The 20873-nt window shown below is 35.1% G+C and overlaps 1 protein-coding gene across 21 annotated transcripts in view; it reads left to right on the top strand.

Moving 5' to 3' along the window:
• The window catches only part of LOC141404013 (phosphatase and actin regulator 1), a 553592-nt gene that overhangs the window by 324958 nt on the left and 207761 nt on the right, over positions 1–20873 (top strand). Inside the window, exon 1 of one of the 21 annotated variants that reach the window (XM_073987209.1) lies at positions 2777–3016. The exons of 19 other annotated variants lie outside the window; for them this stretch is intronic. The gene's annotated coding sequence lies outside the window, so the exon portion shown is untranslated. Of the gene's footprint in view, positions 1–2776; positions 3017–20873 lie in introns of those variants that run through there. One more of the 21 variants, XM_073987208.1, reaches the window with a different exon arrangement.

Below are 20873 nucleotides of genomic sequence, written 5' to 3'. Positions count from 1 at the left end.
AGTCCATAGAAGACGAAAATACCTTTGGTTTCTTTGGGTCACTTCGGGTTTTGATTTTATAACGGTAAATGTGTTGAAAAATGGGCTTTCTTGGATTTTCAAATTTAAACGGACATTACTTCTTTTTTCCACAACCGATTTGCACACACTGTTTTTCATTACAAAGGGGAGAGTAATGCCTTTCGAACAAGCCATAGATTTTTAAAATCGGTTAACAAATGGCTAAGTAATAGTGGTTTAAGTGTGACAAAAACACATTAAAAAACAGTAAAATGTTTTTCCTTGTGGCCTAGGCTGCGTAAACGACAGCTAACTGTACAATTATTTACTGTTAGCAAGTAGGAAATTTAGTTGGCTTTACAAAATGGGAAAAACCAACGAAATCGGTTGAAAAATGAATGCGTTATGGCATTTTTTCTGTTTCAACTTTTTGGTTTTTTTCATATTTTCCTTTATAAAAGATGGGTATCTTAGCATGCATGATTCTAATTGTGATTATCCTGCTTAACAATTACGCACAAGGTATCAATGTTTTATAAAGGAAAATATGAGAAAAACCCAAAAAGTTGGAACACAAAAAATGCCATAACGCATTCATTTTTCAACGGATTTTGCTGGTTTTTCCCATTTTGGAAAGCCAACTAAATTTCCTATTTGCTATCTGTAAACAATTGTACTGTTAGGTGTCATTTACGCAGCCTAAAGCACAAGGAAAAACATTTTACTGTTTTTTAATGCGTTTTTGTCACACTTAAACCACTATTAATTAGCCATTTGTTAACCAATTTTAAAAATCTATGGCTTGTTCGAAAGGCACTACTCTACCCTTTATAATGAAAAACGGTGTGTGCAAATCGGTTGTGGAAAAAAGAAGTAATGTCCGTTTAAAGTTGAAAATCCAAGAAAGCCCATTTTTCACTACATTTACCGTTATAAAATGAAAAACCGAAGTGACCCAAAGAAACCAAAGGTATTTTCGTCTTCTATGGACTCCCACAAAACCGAATTTATGCATTAGCACCCCTGCAAATTTTCACTGTAGCACAGTGTAATTTTAAATTGAAAGGAGAAGAGTGCTGGTGAAATGTGCTCTTTAAATTAAACGCTAGAATAGAGAGGCGAATGTTTATACGCCAATGTGACCGTATTATTTTTTAGGTATATTGTAGAGTTGCCAGATTTTAGTTAAAGAGAGGGCGATAGCTCTACCTTCCGATTTAATCGCAGAGAATAGTCGGTAAAGGTCCATGTTTGTATATAGCATCCATAGAACGGTACCTCCCGATTTTTAGTATTTTGAAGATTGTGGCTGAAATTGTCCAACCGAAATGGCTAAAATTTGGCATTTAGTCTCTGTTCTGGGTATTAGATATTCATGTAGATAATTGTTTGTATAGGTCCACGCTTTGGTTATAAGCCCCCTTAGAACGATACCTTCCGATTTTGGGAATTTTGAGTTAGGGTGATGACATGTGCGGTCCCTGGCATAATTATTTTGACAAAATCTACATTTGTCTTAAAAGGCATATAATTATTGTCAGCATTCATAAAACGGGATATTAACAGCTTAGGGGTTTTCTTTGACCTCTCAGCTAAATAAATACCAAGATTTATTACATTTAAGTAAAAATGTACTTGATAGTCATAGATTTGAAATTAAAATAGGGAATGTTGGAGTCAAAAGTTTTAACGAAATTTAAAATTACAGTTTCGTTGATAAATGTAGCTGACGATTAGATATTGCTGCAGTTATCTGTTTATTTTGTAACGAATAAATACTGAAAAAACTGTAAATATGCACGATCTAGGCAGATAATGTGAAATTATAGACCAGGTATCGGCACCAATACAAATGCATTGTTTGCGGCCTCACGCATACGACTCTCTCTCGCTCTCTCCACAAACAGCGTGTGCGTTAATGCATTGCTAAAATTAAAAATCATTGAAACAACCGACAACAGAACCTTCTTCATTGACTTCTTACCGAAGACTGAGTGGTGGTTGTTCTGTTGTTATTCTCATCAAGGGCACGTGTGCCCCTTTTTGCCGGACAATGTTATAGACGTTGCTCTCCGGTAAGTAGAGCAGAATGACAAATCTAATCTTACTTATGCCCACAAATCCTCGTCTTCTGAACAATTCCAATGCCAAAACAAGTTCTCTATTAAAATTAGAACCTCTAGACATTCGAAAAAAAATAATTTGAAGTCATATTTTGCTATTCCACTCGGTTGATAAGGCATAACTATAAAAATTGTCAATTAGATTTTCAATAAGAACACTGCTACTCTTGTGAGACTGAAATTTGTGGAGCACGTTTGGAGCGTATTTCGGTCCAAACTTAAAGTTATTTCCTTCAAATATCACATTTGTAATATTTTTTTCATATTTTTGTAGAAGACTAATCCGGTAAAAAGACCAAACACATCATTTTTTCAAACTTGTCAAAATAATTATGCCAGACACTGTATATCTCTCTTGGCAAAGCCGTACTATACATTTTTACTTGTTTTATTTAAAACTAATATCAAGCATTTAATTTATGTGAAACGATCCATCAAAATACCGACTAAAATATCTGTTTCATGTGAACATAGTATAAACAAATTGTTTATATTTTTCATCTCAACAAAATGTAAATATAAACAGTACGGCACCACTCTATATTTTTCCGTGGTCAAAGAGATAGCGAGAGTCTGAAAGAGCGGGAACAATTTCTCTTTCATTTACTTGCGACATTTTTCATTTCATTCATATTCTTTATCATTGTTTATAGCAAAACGAAAAGAATACCGAACAAGACGGGCGGTCGGTCGACTAAAATTGTATGCGTTTTTTTTTCGCATAACCACCCGCTTTCAATGAACCGACGAACTCAGTTGGCGTTTAATGTACGCAGCGCACAGCGGCGGCGGCTTACTCGAGTTTCATTTCGTACGGCGTTAATTGTTCGTAAATAAAGCACAAAAATAAAATTAAAACGAAGATGCAACAACAAATCTTCTGAAAATTGCTGGTGAGAAGTGTTGTTTTTAACGGAAAATAAAAAAACACACAAAAATAAAAGTGTTTTCCTAAAGAAAATGAAAGAAGAAAAAGAAAAGCGATAACAAGTTCAAGGAAATTCATTTCGCATAAAAATAAAATGAATGTATTTTAGTGATGGAATAGTTAATGTTAAAAATAAAAAAAATATTTGCGATATGTATATGTAGGAGACATCTCCGACGAAAGAAAACAAGTGAAAAAGATAACAAATAGTGGAAATGAGACAATTTAATAAATCTTAAATTACGACGCCTCTTAAAACGTGTTTGTGTGATTGTGTAACTGAAAGCATGCCACCCATGCATACATAGTGGTCACCTAACTCCTTTGCTCCTCAATATCCGTATCCGCATAACTATCAGTGTGTAAAAATCTGAGTTGCGACATGTTTGTGTGTGTGTGTGTTTTGTTAATGGCCACAACTACAACATAGTGTGTTTATGTGCCAGTGTATTGTTGGTCTCATTAATCGTGGTTTCCATTTTACTTTGCCATTTATGCAACAAAATCCATGTTACTTGTGTACCGTTTCTTTTTTGTTCTCTGATCCGAACTGCTGCTTTGTGGCATTTATGGAAAACCGTGTCTGTGGCTTGATTGGAATTTTAATTGCAATAAAGAAGGAAAATTACAAGTGACAGCTACAACAAGCACAGCAACAATGACAAGGAGAGCTAAATGTACACATACACTCACACACAAAATCAACTCAGCTGATTTATTAGCGGAAATGACAAGAATGTCGTTTTGTTGCAGAAAATCAAATTGTTTTCGTTGTTGTTTTTCGTTTTTTTTTTGTGGTGTCAATAATGAAAATGGAATATTTATTCCCCATTTTATGTGTGTGCGGTGTGTGTTTGATTTTATTGTTGTGTCCCAAAGCCATTTCCCTCGTCGTGCGAAAAAATAAACAAACAAAATTTGATTATTGCCGGTGGCGCGGCAATGCGAAAATGAAAATGAAATGTGGTGCTAAACAAACTATTTAATTATATTTAATAATTAACAATAATAAAACAATACATTAGCAAATATCAATTTGTACACTTATTTCGCTTTGTTCTTTTTTTTACAAAAAAAATATTCATAATTATTTTTCAAGGTTGTGGAGCGTGTTCTTTTTCGAATTTTTTGGTGTGGACTTAACATAAAACAGATGTTGCTCGAAAGATGTGTAGTTTGGCTGGCTCTGAGTTTCCTCAAAAATGAAGGATATTTGTTATAAATTCAATGTTTTGGAATATACGAACTAAAAAAATAAACAGTTAAATACACACAAAAATTTAATACAATTTTAAGTTATAAGTTGTACCGTTGATGTGTAGACTAATAAGAATTATAGTTTCATACGTTGGACAGTGGTCGCTACCAATGGTCAGAAAATAAATGTGAAGCCAAATATTTGTTGACATCCTCTGGATTGAACATTTCAAAAAATAGTGCTACTCTTTAAAAATTTCTTCTAAAGAAACATCTTTAGATCTTTAGGTCTGCATTTTGCGGGAAATTCTACTCAATATTTGTAACCAATGTAAAACATTAAAATAATTTTTATCAGATCTGTATCGTATAACTAAATAGAAATTTCGAGTGTTATTTTGTCGAATTTATAATTGGGCAGATTATTTCTTTTGTAATATGCAATCTCAAAGTTTGAGTCAAATTGCCCACCGATGCCCACTTCAACATCCTTTTGCTAAAGATTATTTTATATTAGTACGCTGCCGATAACTGGCTTACATTGAACTATAATTATTTCAAGTAAATACAAATTGTTTAGACCAAAGCGGCGGGTACACCTGTCTAGATTTATCTTGCTCACCAGTCATTTTAACTAGTGGAAGTAGGCTCTTATGGTACTTTCGTTCCTTTGCCTAGGAAAATATAGATTTCCCAAACAAACAACAACATGTTATGATCAATACTAAGTTATTGCAAGTGGAGCAGCGTATTTGGGTAGAACGCTAAATTTTTGCACCCATTGGCAGGTCAAGTTTGAAGATGGGCTATATAGGTCCACGTTTTGGTATAGCCCCCGTATAACGGTTAGGGTATTTTGAGGATTTTAGCTACATTTCCGCCCAAATTGTCTACAATTTGGCACTTGGAGTTTCAAGAGTCCAAAAAACTTCTGCACCAAAAATGGTGGAGATAAGTCTACGCTTTTGTATAGGCCCCATATAACTGTAACTCTCGATTTAAAGTATTTTAGCTACATTTTCTGACCGAATTAGCTGACATTTGATATTAGATGTTCCCAATGACCAAAAAACTTCTCTACAAAAATTTATCGAAATAGGTCCACGTTTTGGTATAACCCCCATATAACGGTACCTCCCGATTTAAAGTATTTTGAGGCTATTAACTACATTTTCTGACCGAATTAGACATTTGACATTTGATGTTCCCAATGACCAAAAAACTTCTCCATTAAAAATTGCCAAGATATGTCAACGTTTGGGTATAACTACATTTTTCTGACCGAATAAGCTGAAATTTGACATTTGTTGTTCCCAGTGACCAAAAAACTTCTTTAGAAAAAATTATCAACATAGGTCCACGTTGTGGTAAAGCCCCCATATAATGGTACCCCCGATTTTCGGTATTTTAGGGTTTTTAGCTAAATTTTTTGACCGAACTGGCTGCAATTTAAAATTTGAGGTTCCCAAAGGTCCCGAAAATTATCCACCAAAAATCGTCAATATAGGTCCATGTTTTGGAATAGTCGCCATATAACGGTACCCCCGATTTTCGGTATTGTGAGGATTTCACCTACAATTTTTAACCGAAATTACAGCTAGATTTGACACTTGAGGTTTTCAGCTGTCACAAAACTTCTCCACCAAACATCGTCCACATAGGTCCTTTTTTTGGTATATCGCCCATACGAGGGGAACTAGAAAAGTTCTTTGCCAGACTCCATTGGGCTTTTTTTTGGAAAGTTTGACAATTTTTAGCCTAAACGTACTCAGGACAGTTTGAAAATTTTCGCAATTTGTCACAACTTCCGACGTGGATAATCACGGCAATAGTCCATCGATCAAATCAAATCTTCGTATGTCGATAAAGGATCATCATATAGCACTATGAAAAACTGGTTTAATGAATTCAATCGTGGCCGGCACCCGCCAAAAACCGAAGGTCTTTATGGTGGCCCGGAAACGGGCTTTGTACCAGAAACAATTAAGCCGTTCGTGAACGTATAATAAGATCGCCATGATAAACACCGTGAGATAGAGGCATCCTTGGACATTTATTCCATCAACTAACATTTGATATTACATGAACACATGGCCGCAATTATGGGATTTTCTCGCAAGATCCATCACAATTTGACAATCGATCAAAAAAGGCTCTTGTGGATTGGTGCAAAGAAATTGGGAATAAATACGATCGCGGTGCTTCAAATGATGTTTGTAAGATCGTCACAGGCGAAGAATCATGGATCTATGCGTATGAGCCCGAAACAAAACACCAATCGACCGTGAGGGGGCGAGCCAAATCCAACGAATGCTGTTCATAGAAGAAGCACTTCGAAGAAAATGGTCGCCTGTTTCTTCGGTTAAACTGACTATGTGACTACTATACGGCTTAAGGAACATAGGACGGTTAATTCTGAGTGGTACACTACAATTTGTTTGCCTGAAGTCTCCGGAGAAATTCGAAAAACGAACATGAGAAGACGAATATCATTGTGCACCAAGACAATGTGAGCTCTCACTCTCCCTTCAAGGGTTACCGTACGAACAATTTTTCCGAACATTTGGAGTGGACCGATATGGCTTATCTTCAAACTTAAACTATGTTTCGACAAAACATTACTAATGCCAAATTTTGGACCGAATCGGCAGATCCGTTCAAAAGTTATCTTGCGCTCCACCCACCTCACACGGTGTCATAGGGGTTTTTTGCAACTTTCAGGCTATTTTCTCAGGAAGTATGGACTTGCCCCTGATGAAACTAGTACCGTCGTATGGAGGGCAGTGAATACAACTTGCTACAACAAAAATCAAAGCGATTCGAGAGATGGCCCTAAACTGAACTTTTCCGAAATTTTGTGTGGGTGGTACCCGAAGAAGTGGACCGATTGAGTCCATATTGAAATCTTATCTAAGTCTGGTACACATTTCACGATAGGTAAAGTATGGACCAAATCTGTTACTCCCTTCAAGATTTATCGTGCACACAAATTTTCCGAAGATTTTCGCACTTTTGTGGGGGAGCTACCGGAAGGAGTGGACCGATATAGCCCATCTTCGAACTTAAACTAAGTTTGGGTAAAATATTATGAAAGCCAAACTTTTAACCGAATCGGTTCATCTATCTGTTCGAGAGTTATCGTGCGCTCCAGCCAGACAGAGAAACAGACATTGCTCAATCGACTCCAAATTTCGTCCAAACATACTTGGGGTCTAAAACCATTATTTCGATGAGGCACATTTTGCCCGTATGAAAGTGTATATACCCTCGTTAGCGCTGAAGGTATAAAAATAATGTGGCTTTAAATCTCGTGAAGCGGACATTAATGAGTTCTTAACGTAAAGTAAAAACAAGCAAAAACAATTATATATTTTTTATATTACCTCGTAGCATGCATTAGAGGAAAAATCACCTGCGTCTAATAATGTTACCGCAGAAAAAAGAGGTTAATTGTCACCCAAAGCAATCGATCTATTTGTAAATAACGATCCAAATGAAGATCGCAGCGGCAATGCCAAAAAGGCTATGGTATTGCCGCTCCGATTTTCGTTGTCTACAAATACATAGATCGAAAGTTTTTTTTTACAAATGACTGAGTTTGATTTGATTTTTATATGCTAATAATATAACTTACATAGCATTTGTATCAATGAATGTTAAGAACCACATTCGCTTGAATTTTTAATACAAAATTTTGGGACCCATTAAACAATTCATCACACAAACATATGCAAACATGTGTTTCGACGGAACAAATCTTTAACGCAAGTCGAGATATTAGTGTAATCCCAATTTCCAGAGCAATGGATAGGGTAGTATTTCCAGAGTATTTCATTCATGTAACATATCTCTGTAAGTAGTTCTGTACTTTCAAGAAGTACGTTCAAGATTATTAAGAAGAAATAACTGGGCTCCAACACTTAATTCGCCTTCTACGATTAATTTTGAGCAGATTAACCCATATATTTACTTGTCTTTCATAAAGATACCTTTCCATACATGCAGATCATAAAGTTGAACTTGTGTTTAAAATACATAGGCCAATTAATTGAATTACAATACACAGATTTTTCTCTGCAAACTCTTTAACACATCCTGACTTACGAAGATAACCGCAAACAGGTATTCCGTATTATGTTAGTACTTGATATATTGAAAGAAAACTACTAAATCGCTCCAAAAGACCGGTGGCAAGTAATCTTTAAATAAATATAATATGTAGTTTAGGGTTTTTTTAGTTTTTTTGTTATATATCTGAACAAATAATTTTAAAATTAGTTAGAAGCTGAAGGGGTTAACACTCCTCTTTACTGTAACCATACATCTAATCACACTTACTAGTCCTGAGAAACACGACTTATCATAGTTCGTAAATTTCTAAAATAAAGAAAACCTTCATAATTTCCAATCATTTTCTAAATTTGTAATATTCCCCCGGCTAAATTGTGTCTCCCTTTTGTTAACATAGACTCCTCATTAAAGCTTTTATAATTTTTATAATCTGTTGTTATTTAGTGGCCAAACAAAGCCAGTTAATATCTTGAGCAAAATTGTCATATTGCCTCTAACCACTCCTTTTTTTTAATATTAATGTGCGGTAAATAAATCACAAGGGATAGCAAGTAGACCATTAAATTGACGCTAAATTCACTCCTGCTGAGACATGGGACGACTTCTTTCAATAGTTCGAAAGAAAGTGCACAGGGTGTGTCGGTAACTCCTTTCTTATTGAAAATATGCAGACGTGGTGGCATTTTAATGTTATGAACATCAAAAAGGGTGTTTTGGGTTGGAAACGTTGTCCTGTTTTATTTGGTCTTTGAACTTCAACACGCAATAACTTTTTTTATGGCTAATTTAATTATATCCTTTAGTTTTGGAGTAAATGCAAAATGCGTTTTGCTATATTCTATGTGTTGTTTTGCGTTTTACTTTAGTTGGAGTTGTTGTGGAGTATTTCCGTCTATGTTTTGTGTTTTCCTCTTTCCTCTACATTTTCCAGGAAAAGTGAGTTTTTTCTGTGATATAAGAGAGCCTTCACTACTCTTGAACTCTCTTCCATGTGCTCTTATGTTATTTTATGTTTTAAACAACATTTTCCTTTCTCATGCTATAATCCGTTGAGTGGCTGTGACGGTGTGTCCACACTCCTTATTTGTGTGTATTTTTAGTCGTCCTTATTTTAAGAAGAACTGCCAGTAAAAATAATTTTATTTCTTAAATAAAAGTTGTGATAAACTTTGAAAAATAAAAATAATATCTATCGAAAAGTAATTACCATGTTGTGAATAAAAAATACATTAAAGAGGATTTCAATCAAAACCTAAAAACAAAAGAGGATGAACGACTTCTGTGTGTGTTTGTGTTATATTTCGTGTCTGCTACCGATGAATCCAACAAAAATTATACATACCCAACAAATAGTGTCTGAGGTCGTGAACCTTTTGGAAAAAATCCATGATATTCTTTTCTAAGCCATGACAGACGGAAATTTCCGCGTATCCGAAATTAGTGTGTCTGTGTGTTTATATTTGTTCTCGAGCCATTTTTATTGTTTCATTAAATATTTACATTTACAAAATTGTCTAACTTGTCACCACAAATAAATTATTTTTCGAGTAGAACAAACACTAGTGAGAGTATCATTTATCCTTTTGTTTCAAATATTTGTTTTTAATTCACTATTTTGTGTTATTTGAAAGTGGGGATCTGTGTGTTATGCCAATAATAGAGGGTTCCACAAATGTAAAGGATTATGTTGATAATGTGAAGATTATTTTGGGAAAATTGTATATGTTTATGATTTAAAAGTCTCAGTTTTTTTTTTTCACAAAAAAGCAAACATAAACAAATAATAAATAAATATTTTCCGTGAAGACTTTAATCCTTTTCTATCTGTAAACAGTTAAAATAAAAATTCCGATTTATAAGTTAATATGTGCCGCTGCTGCATTGCTGTGTGATTTGTCAGAGGAAATATGTAACTTCAAACCCCTGCCTGAAAAATGTCACAATGTAAAGTCTCATATTTTCAATTGATCTTTTATGCGTGGGAGCAATTATGACGCCCCCACACATCGATACAATTATTTTCTTATTTCGACAAAAAATTTAACGGGTGACCCCAATTGCAAATCGAAAAGTAATGAACCAACTGTCATATATCTTAGTGGGCTTATCAAGGATATCAAAATCAAGTCCTTCACCGATCCATTTTTTTTTTTAATTATTTGCCCGTTTTATGGCCAATAATTGTAATTTTTTTTCATTTTAATTAATTAATTTTTTCTCTCAACCCTTTTGTAAAACCTATTTATTAAAAAAATGATAGATGAATGTTCTAAATTAGCCTACAAAAATATATGATGATCGATTCATTAGTTGGTACCGCTAAACACTTTAATGAAAACAGCGTTTTGTAGACCGCTATTTGCTAAAAAACTACGTCATTTGTTCAACAAAAAAAAATCAGAAAATGCATTAATATGTGCTCTTTCAGTTTTCTTGGGAAAATTCATGAAAATGGGTTTTATTGGGCCACCCCTTAATATAGTATCGTTCAGTATTTTTAAATTTAATTGCTTGCAAGAATTTACTTTCTGTAACTAGAAATGTCTTTGTAAGGGAACATTTTTATCGCTCTCTAGTCTTAACAATGGTTAAATACGAAACATTTTGAGAAAAACTTGGTCGTCCATCACCGCTTTCTCCAAAAAATTCCAAATATTTCTGCGATTTATGCCAATTCTAACTTAAAGTTTTCAAAATATTTGTGACATATTAACCACACCTTAAGGACATTCCTTCCTTTAACATCAACATAACATACTTAAGAAATCTTCCAGAAAATATGAAATATTTTGTTTGTATAGTTTGCCCCTTGCCAGCGTGGGTGCAGGCAGCAACATAATAATCCTCTTAGTAATACCAAATCTATGTTTATGCCAAAATGTTTTTCCATCTTTATGAAAATAAATAAAAATGCGATTTGTGGGCCGCAGGCGTTTTCCATTGAGATTCTCTGTTCCAATCTCAGTGCCAAAAAGCACAGATGTTTGTGGTAAAAAAAATAAATTTTGCAACTTTTTATCCTCATCCATTCATGCGAAAAACATTCACAAATGAACATCATCGTATTTTTATTGCTTTGAATATTTCCTTAATAAAATATTAATCCAATTTAAAATATTCTTATCATCGGTTAGAAATTCCAATAAATTTAATTTAAAATATCTATTTTGTCATTCACGCTTTTGCTCACACTTTGGCTATTTAATTGCTATAGTTTGCAGACAAAAGAAGCGGCATTGAACAATTTTAGTTTTTTTTTTTCGCTTTTTGTGTGCTAGGAAAAAAATATTTATAAATATGTATGTGCGTGTGCGTTTAACAATTATATATTCTCTGAAAATAGTAGCAAACCTTAAAGATTGAACGAAATGTTGTTATCAGACAAACGAGTTAATGATATTTTTCACTCATAAAAATTAAATATATTTCCAGACTTGTTTTCAGTTGATTCCCTTTCCATTCCCGTCATATGCATTGACGATATCTCGAAAAACACATGAAAGAATACCAACATGCACAACATTTTGTGTCAACAATGTCCATAAATCAATTTCAATTGGATAAATTGTATTCTTCTTCCTCTTTATTTGTAGTCGAGTTTAGATGAGTCCGTATGGTTGCTTTTGATATTTTTAATTTGCAAAAGAGGCCTTTAGCTTTTGATTTTTTTTACTTGGTAGAGCTCGTGACAAAAGCAAACAACAATTGCGATACGAGGTCAAAGAATCAAAGCAAACAAAGCATCATGCGAAGATGGTCTGCATCATGCGAGCAATTGTGTCCGGAAACAGTGGTATTCACTGACAATGTTTTCACAATAAAATGTACAAAAACACCAATATCCAATGCCCAAGAATTGTGGGAGGCCAATGTGAAACGCCCAAGCGAATAAAGAAATCCTATGTCCTTAAATGTCATTTTGAAACTTGTTTTTATAGGAAGTCGTTATGTTTTCCACGGTAGAAATGGTTTAGATACCCTCTGCCTTTAGGCTAACGAGTGAACACTTTAATACCATCAAAAATTTGTCTCGAAACCCATTTCAGACAATTTGGGGTCGATGTAGCCCTGTCCGCCCGTCGGTCTGTTTGGCTGATGTGCCCTATAACCCTAGAAACGATCAATTTATTTGGCCCAAACATTGTCACTTGTAATACTTTGTCCAAACTTGGATGACGTTTGAGGATGGTACATATCGATACACTCTCCCCAACAAACAAACGTTCAAAATGATTCCCTAACATTTTACTGAAAATAACTTTCAAAGAAATTAACCGATTTGGTCCAAAATTTGTTTCTCGAAATATTTTTTCTAGACAAAGATCAAGTTCGAAAAGGGATACCTCCCTCGTAACATTTAATAAATTATGCACAAATGCAGCTTGGGGACATGTTTCGGATCGTTTTGATTTTTTGCAGCAGGTTATCCTTGCGGTCCGTTCTGCAAGGGAACATTTTTTGGGAAAGTCCATAATACCAGAGATATTGGCCAAAAAGCTCAAAAAAATTCTACCGAAATTAGTACCCGATTAGGCCGAAACTCTGAACTTTGTAAAATTTCTTCTAAACCTACATCAAGTTCCTAGACAGACTATATCGGACAGCACTGAGAAAAACTGGTTTAGTGAATTCAATTGTGGCCGATGCTCGCTCCAGGACCAAGGTCGCCCAAAAGCGGCCGTTGTGTCAGAGAACATTGATGTCATGCGTGAGCTGGTAATGCAAGATCGTCATGTGTCATACCGTGAGAAAGAGGCATCTTTGGTAGTCCAGTCAAAATAGACATTATATATTATACATTATAAATATATGTTTCCTTGAAGAGCGAAATTATACCTATATTTTTAAAAAAAAACTTTCAACAATATCGGAGCGTGTTAATAGATTAATTCCATGTTAGAGTCATTTTCAACAAGTAAAAAAGTATCAGTCGGCTTTGCCGACAGAGATATACCCTCAGCCTGTGTATATTGAAACAATTTTTTCCCAAAACACGTATGTATTTTGTGGGTTTTAAAAATTTTGGGCGTTTGAACCGACAAAAAAGTTGATTAGGATTAAAGATCAAAAGTTATGCGGAGGAGATACTAAAAGGAGTGGATCGACATTGACCGTTATGGAAGTGGATCTCCAGCCACTACATATGGTGCCGTTGGGGGGTTTTTACACTCTTCGGGCTGTTTGCTCAAGAAGTATGGACTTGCCCCTAAAAAAACTCTTCACTTCGTAATTGAGGCAGCGAATGCAAGTTGCTTCAACAAAAATCAAAGTGATTCGATATGAGGTCTTAAAGTGAACTTATCCGAAATTTTGTGTGGGAGGTACCGGATGGAGTGGACAAATATAGTCCATATTTGAACCTGATCCATATCTGCTAGATATATTAGGATGTGTAAAGTATAGACCAATTCGGCCACTCCCTTCAATAGTTACCGTACGAACAATTTTTCCGAACATTTTTGAACTTTTGTGGGGGAGGTACCTGAAGGAATGGACCGATATGGCTTATCTTCAAACTTAAACTATGTTTGGACAAAATATTACTAAGGCCATATTTTGGACCGAATCGGCAGATCCGTTCGAGAGTTATCTTGAGCTCCAACCCCTCACACGGTGTTATAGGGGTTTTTTGCAACTTTCATGCTATTTTCTCAGGAAGTATGGACTTGCCCCTGATGGTACTTGTACCGTCGTATGGAGGGCAGTGAATACAAGTTTCTAAAACAAAAACCAAAGCGATTCGAGAGATGGCCCTAAACTGAACTTTTCCGAAATTTTGTGTGGGAGGTACCCGAAGGAGTGGACCTATTGAGACCATATTGGAACCTCATATTACCCGGGTAGAAAGTTTACGCTATACAAAGTATGGACCAAATCGGTCACTCCCTTCAAGAGTTATCGTGCGCACAAACTTTCCGAACATTTGTGGGGGAGGTACCGGAAGGAGTGGACCGATATAGCCCATCTTCGAACTTATACTAAGTTTGGGCAAAATATTACGAAAGCCAAAATTTGAACCGAATCGGTTCATCCGTTCGAGAGTTATCGTGCGCTCCAGCCAGCAGGACAGACAGACAGACGGACGGACATGGCTAGATCGACTCCAAATTGTCTGAAACACATTTCGTCCAAACATACTTGGGGTCTAAAACCATTATTTCGATGAGGCACATTTTCATCGTATCAAAGTGTATATACCCTCCATAGCCTAAAGGCTGAGGGTATAAAAATAGCCCATTTAACCCACATGTGTAATCGAAAGCCCAACGCGAACGACCCCAACTAAAACTCTCCGATTTTTTTGAATTTTGTCAAAACGTAGGGTTTGTAGCTCTGATTACGTAAATGTATAATATTCATGGTAGGCGGATCCGGTTCGCCTGTTATTTGACCCGAAAGGCTAGATTTAAAACCGGGTTAGAACCGGTTCGTCTGAACCGATTACTGCAAAGTGGGCATCGTTTAAAAGTTTATAGAAATACCTAACACATGCCGTTGTTGTTCCTAACACATGCTCACGATGTTCTTACGCAGCTTACTTCTTGACATGTGTAATTTGACACTTACATATATCACGATATGTCAAGAATGGTGACTCCTATTGAAAAGTCATAAAGATCATTCTTGTAGACAATTTTTAAGCCTACAAATTTTACTTTAGTCGATTTCTGATAGGTCTTAGCGTTTTTGAGAAAAATCAAAATACTGGATAAGACCACCCAAAAATGACCTTTGGACCTGTATAACTTCGTTTGCACACATGGGGTCGAGGGGGATTTTTAGGACGTTACTTCTAATGGGGAACCCTAGCTTTCCACCAAAATTCAGCTTTGCGGGAATTTTTGCTATTTCCCCTTATACGCCTGTCTATTTTGACTGGACTATGGGTATTTCATCAACCACAAAAAAAGGTTTGATCTCGATGGTTTTTGTGCGGTGGAAAATTCCTTTTGGAGATAAAAGCCCTCAGTGAGTATATTAAAAACCCATAAGAAAATTTTCGCCATTGGTCATGTGATGCATTTATTGAATTTTCCCCTATAATGTTTGAGAAAATAGCTTTATATGTATCTCTGTTTGGCGTTATTGCAGCTTCGTTTTGAGATTACATGTCTTAAGTCAAATCGAATGCCGAATATTTTTGTAGAACATTTTATCCCTGTAACTCAATTCCTTACATGTCCTTTTCGTCCATTATTTCTTGAACCATAGTAAAAGTACCACAAGATGGGTTTTTATAATAATTGTTCCACAAACATCCCAGGCGGGACAAAAATGTTGCTCAGAAAATTTTAGGTACGGTTCCCGTTGACAGCTAATCGATATTGTCTCGTTTTCATAGGCATTTTTGACATTTACCCTGTTTTTTTTTCAGAAAAGACTATTTTTTTGTGTTTTTGTATATTTGTTATTTATTGGTTGTTGGAATATACAGACTATACAAAAACACTAAACATAGTTTTTTTCTGAACAAAAACAGGGTAAATGTCAAAAAAGACCATGAATCTCAAAACGAAGTACAAAAACGCCAAACAGGGGAAATTAAAAAAAAATGCATCACTCGATATCTCAGAAGCTTGACCTATGGCGAACATTTTCTTTTGGGTTCTTAATATACCCACCATGGGCTCATCTCCAAAAGGAATTTTCCACCGCACAGATTTTGAGTTCCAATTTGTGTCACAGTGTAATTGGTTTGAGCGCATGCCTACCTAATAAAAGATTGTCAAAAAAAAATTGAGTTCTTGTTCTGTCAATATCATTTACGGCCATTCCAAACTCAGATATGGACCCAGTCTTTCTTAAATACGAGCCCTAACCACAATTAATTCGTACACAGAGCCTATTTCAACAAAGTATTATTAAAGTATGTATATTAGGGCGGCCCAAAAAAACAATTTTAATTTTTTTTTGGAATTCCTACCCTCTAAATTTGTTTCCATTTGATCCAAAAACCTTATATATGAAATGTTATGGCGATCGGTTAACGTTAACCCGTGCCAACCGAGCGATCTTTGTTTCTATAGTAATTTGTATGGGGCCAAAGGTGCACTTTCACGAAAATTCTCTAAAGGCCGCAATTGTGGTCCAATCGCCGGAAAACCCCTACCAGTTTATTGTTGTGGCTAAAACACGATTTCTACAGAAATTTATGACGATCGGTTAACTATAACCCGTGCCCACTGGTCGCTCTTTATTTTTCATAGTATTTCGTATGGAGGCCAAAAACTAATTTTCTGAAAATCAAGCTAGAGGCCACAATTATTTTCCAATCGATGAACAAATTTACCCGTTCATTAATGTGTATAAAAAACCAATCCCACAAAAATTTATGAAAATCTATTCTCTTTATACATACATTTGATGTCAATTAAATTTCATGTTGAATAGTGAAAAAATACCTGGTGTACGAATTATTAGTGGTTAGGGCTCGTAGAACTACCGTAGTCAGCTTTGTAATCAAGGAAAATATGGCATCAGTAAATTTTTTGTCTGTCCTTTTGATGTCTGATCGTTTCTAAGATTATATGTCAATTTATTGGCAACGGGTTTTAAGCTCTCACAAGTAATAAGTTATTAATTTTTAACTACATTGTTGCATAATACCCATAGAAGTTGGCCCTAATTACCGAAGGTGTTATCGTTGTTTCGTCTCTCCCTAAAATTCCATTTATTCATAAACGCACACACAGGTAGTAACATAAATTCCATTGCTGACACCAGCATTTTTAGCCAAAAATCCGTCCTACAATCACGGCACGTAATTAAAATCATTGTTGTACTACGCGGCTGTCGTGGAAGCAAAGTGTCGCGTTCCGTGATTGACTTTGCTGTTGTTGTTGTTTGGCTTGGTTCAAGCCTTTTAAGGATTTCGATTATTTAATTTGCCATGGCACAAGCGTGTTGAATATGACTTTGTCAGCTGGCTTTGCTTTTTGCATTGATTGAAATGAAAGTGTGCTAGCCAGCAAGCCAGCTATGTAGCAGCAGCAGCAGCGATAAATCGAAAAGAAATTAAACAAAAAACAACAACAAAAAGAATAATAGTGTTGTTTATTTATGCAAAAATTATTTTTTTAATGATTATTTTGCATTCAGACATTATGGAAGCACAACATTCGTGATTATTTAATTGCAAAGAAATATTGAAATGAAGAATAATAATAGCAGCAGCAGCAACAACAACAGCGATAAATATACTCGATTTTAATGGGGCGCAATAATAATTAGACCATCGATCACATTACGATAGAATATGTTTTTAATTGTTATGAGGGTGGCAGAGGAGGTGCGGAGGTAATGTGTGGATAAGGAGGAACAAGTGTTAGGGTATTTGAAATCGTTGGCTTGCATACCAATGTATGAGAGGAAGGTAGTCTGGAATTTTTTTAATTAATATTGTTATGGCTGTTAGTAGTTATTTTGTTTAACCATCCTTATGGTACTTATATTGACCATCATTTTACTACTGTTCAGTTACCACCATGTTTATCCTTTTATTTAAAAAGATAAGGATTTTATTTAAAAGGATATTTTGGAACGCTTGAACTATATATCGATCTTTTAGTTCATAGGCAATGCAAGATATGATTATTTCAGAATTTAGAAATATTTAAAGCTAACAAATTGATAAATGTTTTTCTCTCAAATCGATAAGGTATTTCGTGCTTCTCTTACAAATATAAACATACAGATAACAGTTCCCTCGGAAGTGTACAATCAGCCGACATAGTTTCGATTTTTAAACATTATCTCGAAAGATAATTTTTCCCAAAAATAAATCAAATGAAATGTCTCTCCACAATCGCCTAGTTTAGCCACACTATAGACATTCCATGGAGCAATATAGCGATGTGAATTGCCAGTTCCTTACCAAAAAATATTGATAAAATTTTCAGCAATTGATAATTTATTATTTGAGACATGATTTTGATTTCCGTCATAGCTTTATTGAATTATTTATTGGAATTATTAATTCGTTTGTTGTGATTTTGTTTTTCTCTCCAAAAATCAATGAAACGCAATGAGACAATATTCTGTTAGTTCATTTTATCAGACAAAGTCTGTGATAAGAAGTTTTTTAAAATTGCGACAAAAAATTGCGATAAGAATAAATGAAACAAGGCGTCGGCGGCAGCCAACGCAACAATAATTTTACAGCAATGCTTCAACTGTTGAAACGGTTTAACGATTCGCTATCTTTGTTGTTTTTGCTTTGGCGCATGGTACTTTTATGTGTCAGTGGCAGCAGTTCGTCGTTAATGCACAATTATTACGTTTTTTATTTTATTTTTTGTTCACTGCATTTTTTTACTTCATGTCTGCTGTAGTGGCATTCTTTATTTATTTTGTTTATCCACATTGTTTTGTTATTGCTGTTCTGCAATATGACCAGCGGATGGTGTAAAGCAAGTGATAAATTAATTAAGAACATGTCACTTTTTTATGAATTGAATTTTAGTACTTTTTCGGCGAATATTTTTATATTTCTGGAAACAGGTTCAATAAAAATCATCACAAAATGGTTTGCTGAAGATTAATTAATGTAATTACAATTCCAATTACAATTTGTTTTTATGGCGACATAAAATTCATTTAATTTCCAAGTGGACGAGCGAACACCCACAGTTTATGCAGACGGTAATTGAGGTTCAATTTCACTCAAAGAATACAGTAAAACAGATATGTGACAGCGGTTACATACATAACCATAGATTTTGCGAGATAAATAGTTGTTGGACACTGAATACTTTAGTTCATGACAACATCATCATTTTCAACGGCGCTCATACGGAAGATGTAAGCATTCAATTAATGAAAATCGGTTCAGATTTGAGTTTAGTAAATATTTTTATTAAATTTTACATAAATAATGCACATTAACATATCGCACCTGTTCAACAAAAGGGTAGTAACTCAAAATATTGAAATTGTCGTTTTTTTGTTAAAAAACAAACAAAAAATCTTTCGTCAACAAATACCGTTATGTCGCTCTTCATGTCTTCAGATTAAGTATTTATGTGACGACAGCTTTTTGTCTCTACTCAACAATATCAAATGCTTGCTTACTGCCCTTTTGTCGAAATGGTGCGATATATGTATGTATATTCCTTTTTACTTTTTATAGCCGAGTCCTTAAGACAGCACTTTTTAGAAAAGCATCGCTTAGCTGAAATACTCAAAAAATTTCAAAATTATGCTGAGGGTTGTATTTGCCCGGTTTTTGTCAGACCTGGGAATCGAAGCCCGGGCATACAGTTTGCTAGGCGGATGTGCTTACCACTGCAGCAAGCTGGCACCCTTAATGCATATTAAGCATCTAGAATTCGTCATTTCCTGATATATATTTTATATGAAAAAAGGGTGAAATGTCGCAAGCCAGGCGCAGTTTTTTAAGAAGGCCATACTTCATAGGATGATGGCCCGAAGGCCTACCATAGACCCCTATGACTGCCAATAAAATACCAGCTGTTAACAATGACTCTCGAAGGAGTAAAGGACTTTCCTTTAAAGGTATATCAAATTGGAATAGGGACTATATTAGTCCGTGTACCTATTCCACAAAAGTTCAAATTTGTGGCGCTTTAATTCAGTAAAAGGCCACTTCACGAATCCTTATTGCCCTGATTTTAACAGCCGCTTTTGGAAATGTCGTTTGGTTAATTAGACCTTTTTCCTACTTTTTCAACTTTCGATTAATCGACTTTTTACAGTAAAAAGTCAAATAGACGATGTCTGGAGGGAAAATCGCATAGTCGACTATCTGTGATCGATTTTCGATCTGTCCATATATTTTAGTTGTCATTTTGCAGTTTTACAGTTTTCTGATGGAAAGTCAGTAGTCACACGTACAAATAAAGTCTTTGAGAAATATGGGCTAGGAAAGAGTATAGGAGAGCTCTTTCCTCTCCGATCTCTCCCAAACACTCAATTTAGTTTACCGAAAAATTTGTACATGTGGCTACTGTGCAAACGATCAAAAGAAAACTCGAAAATTGACGAATAATCGAGTATAATCAATTTTATGCGTTATCAACAAGTCGAACGTCGAATTTTTGGACAACTGAAAAAATCGTTAGACCGAAAAATTGCTTTTTGGTTTTAGACAAAATCCAAATACCTATCCTCCCTCAATTCAAAAGTTCAGGATTACGGCCAAGTCTTCGATACTTTTGAAGTTTTTACAACGATGTATTTTTATTGTCGGAACTATCATTATCTTCTACATAATGTCCCGAAATTCCAAGAAATCATACCAAATGCCGGAGGAAAAGTGGGTTTACTCCCAACAAACGGCAAAGGAATAAAATGTGTTTCATTTGTACAGCATGTACATTGTACATATATTATTATAAGGATCCTTTCATTTCCCATAGCGACGCGATTGTTATCGGTTGTAGTTTAGATTTCAAGCTCATAATTTACTTTTTATATGCTAACGAGGGTATATACACTTTCATACGGGCAAAATGTGCCTCATCGTAATAATGGTTTTAGACCCCAAGTATGTTTGGACGAAATGTGTTTCAGACAATTTGGAGTCGATTGAGCAA

Source organism: Musca autumnalis, unplaced genomic scaffold (genome assembly GCF_047663935.1).
Source record: "Musca autumnalis isolate F117 unplaced genomic scaffold, ASM4766393v1 scaffold_4, whole genome shotgun sequence".
Lineage (NCBI taxonomy): Eukaryota > Metazoa > Arthropoda > Insecta > Diptera > Muscidae > Musca > Musca autumnalis.
This window is presented reverse-complemented; position numbering and strand designations above follow the sequence as displayed.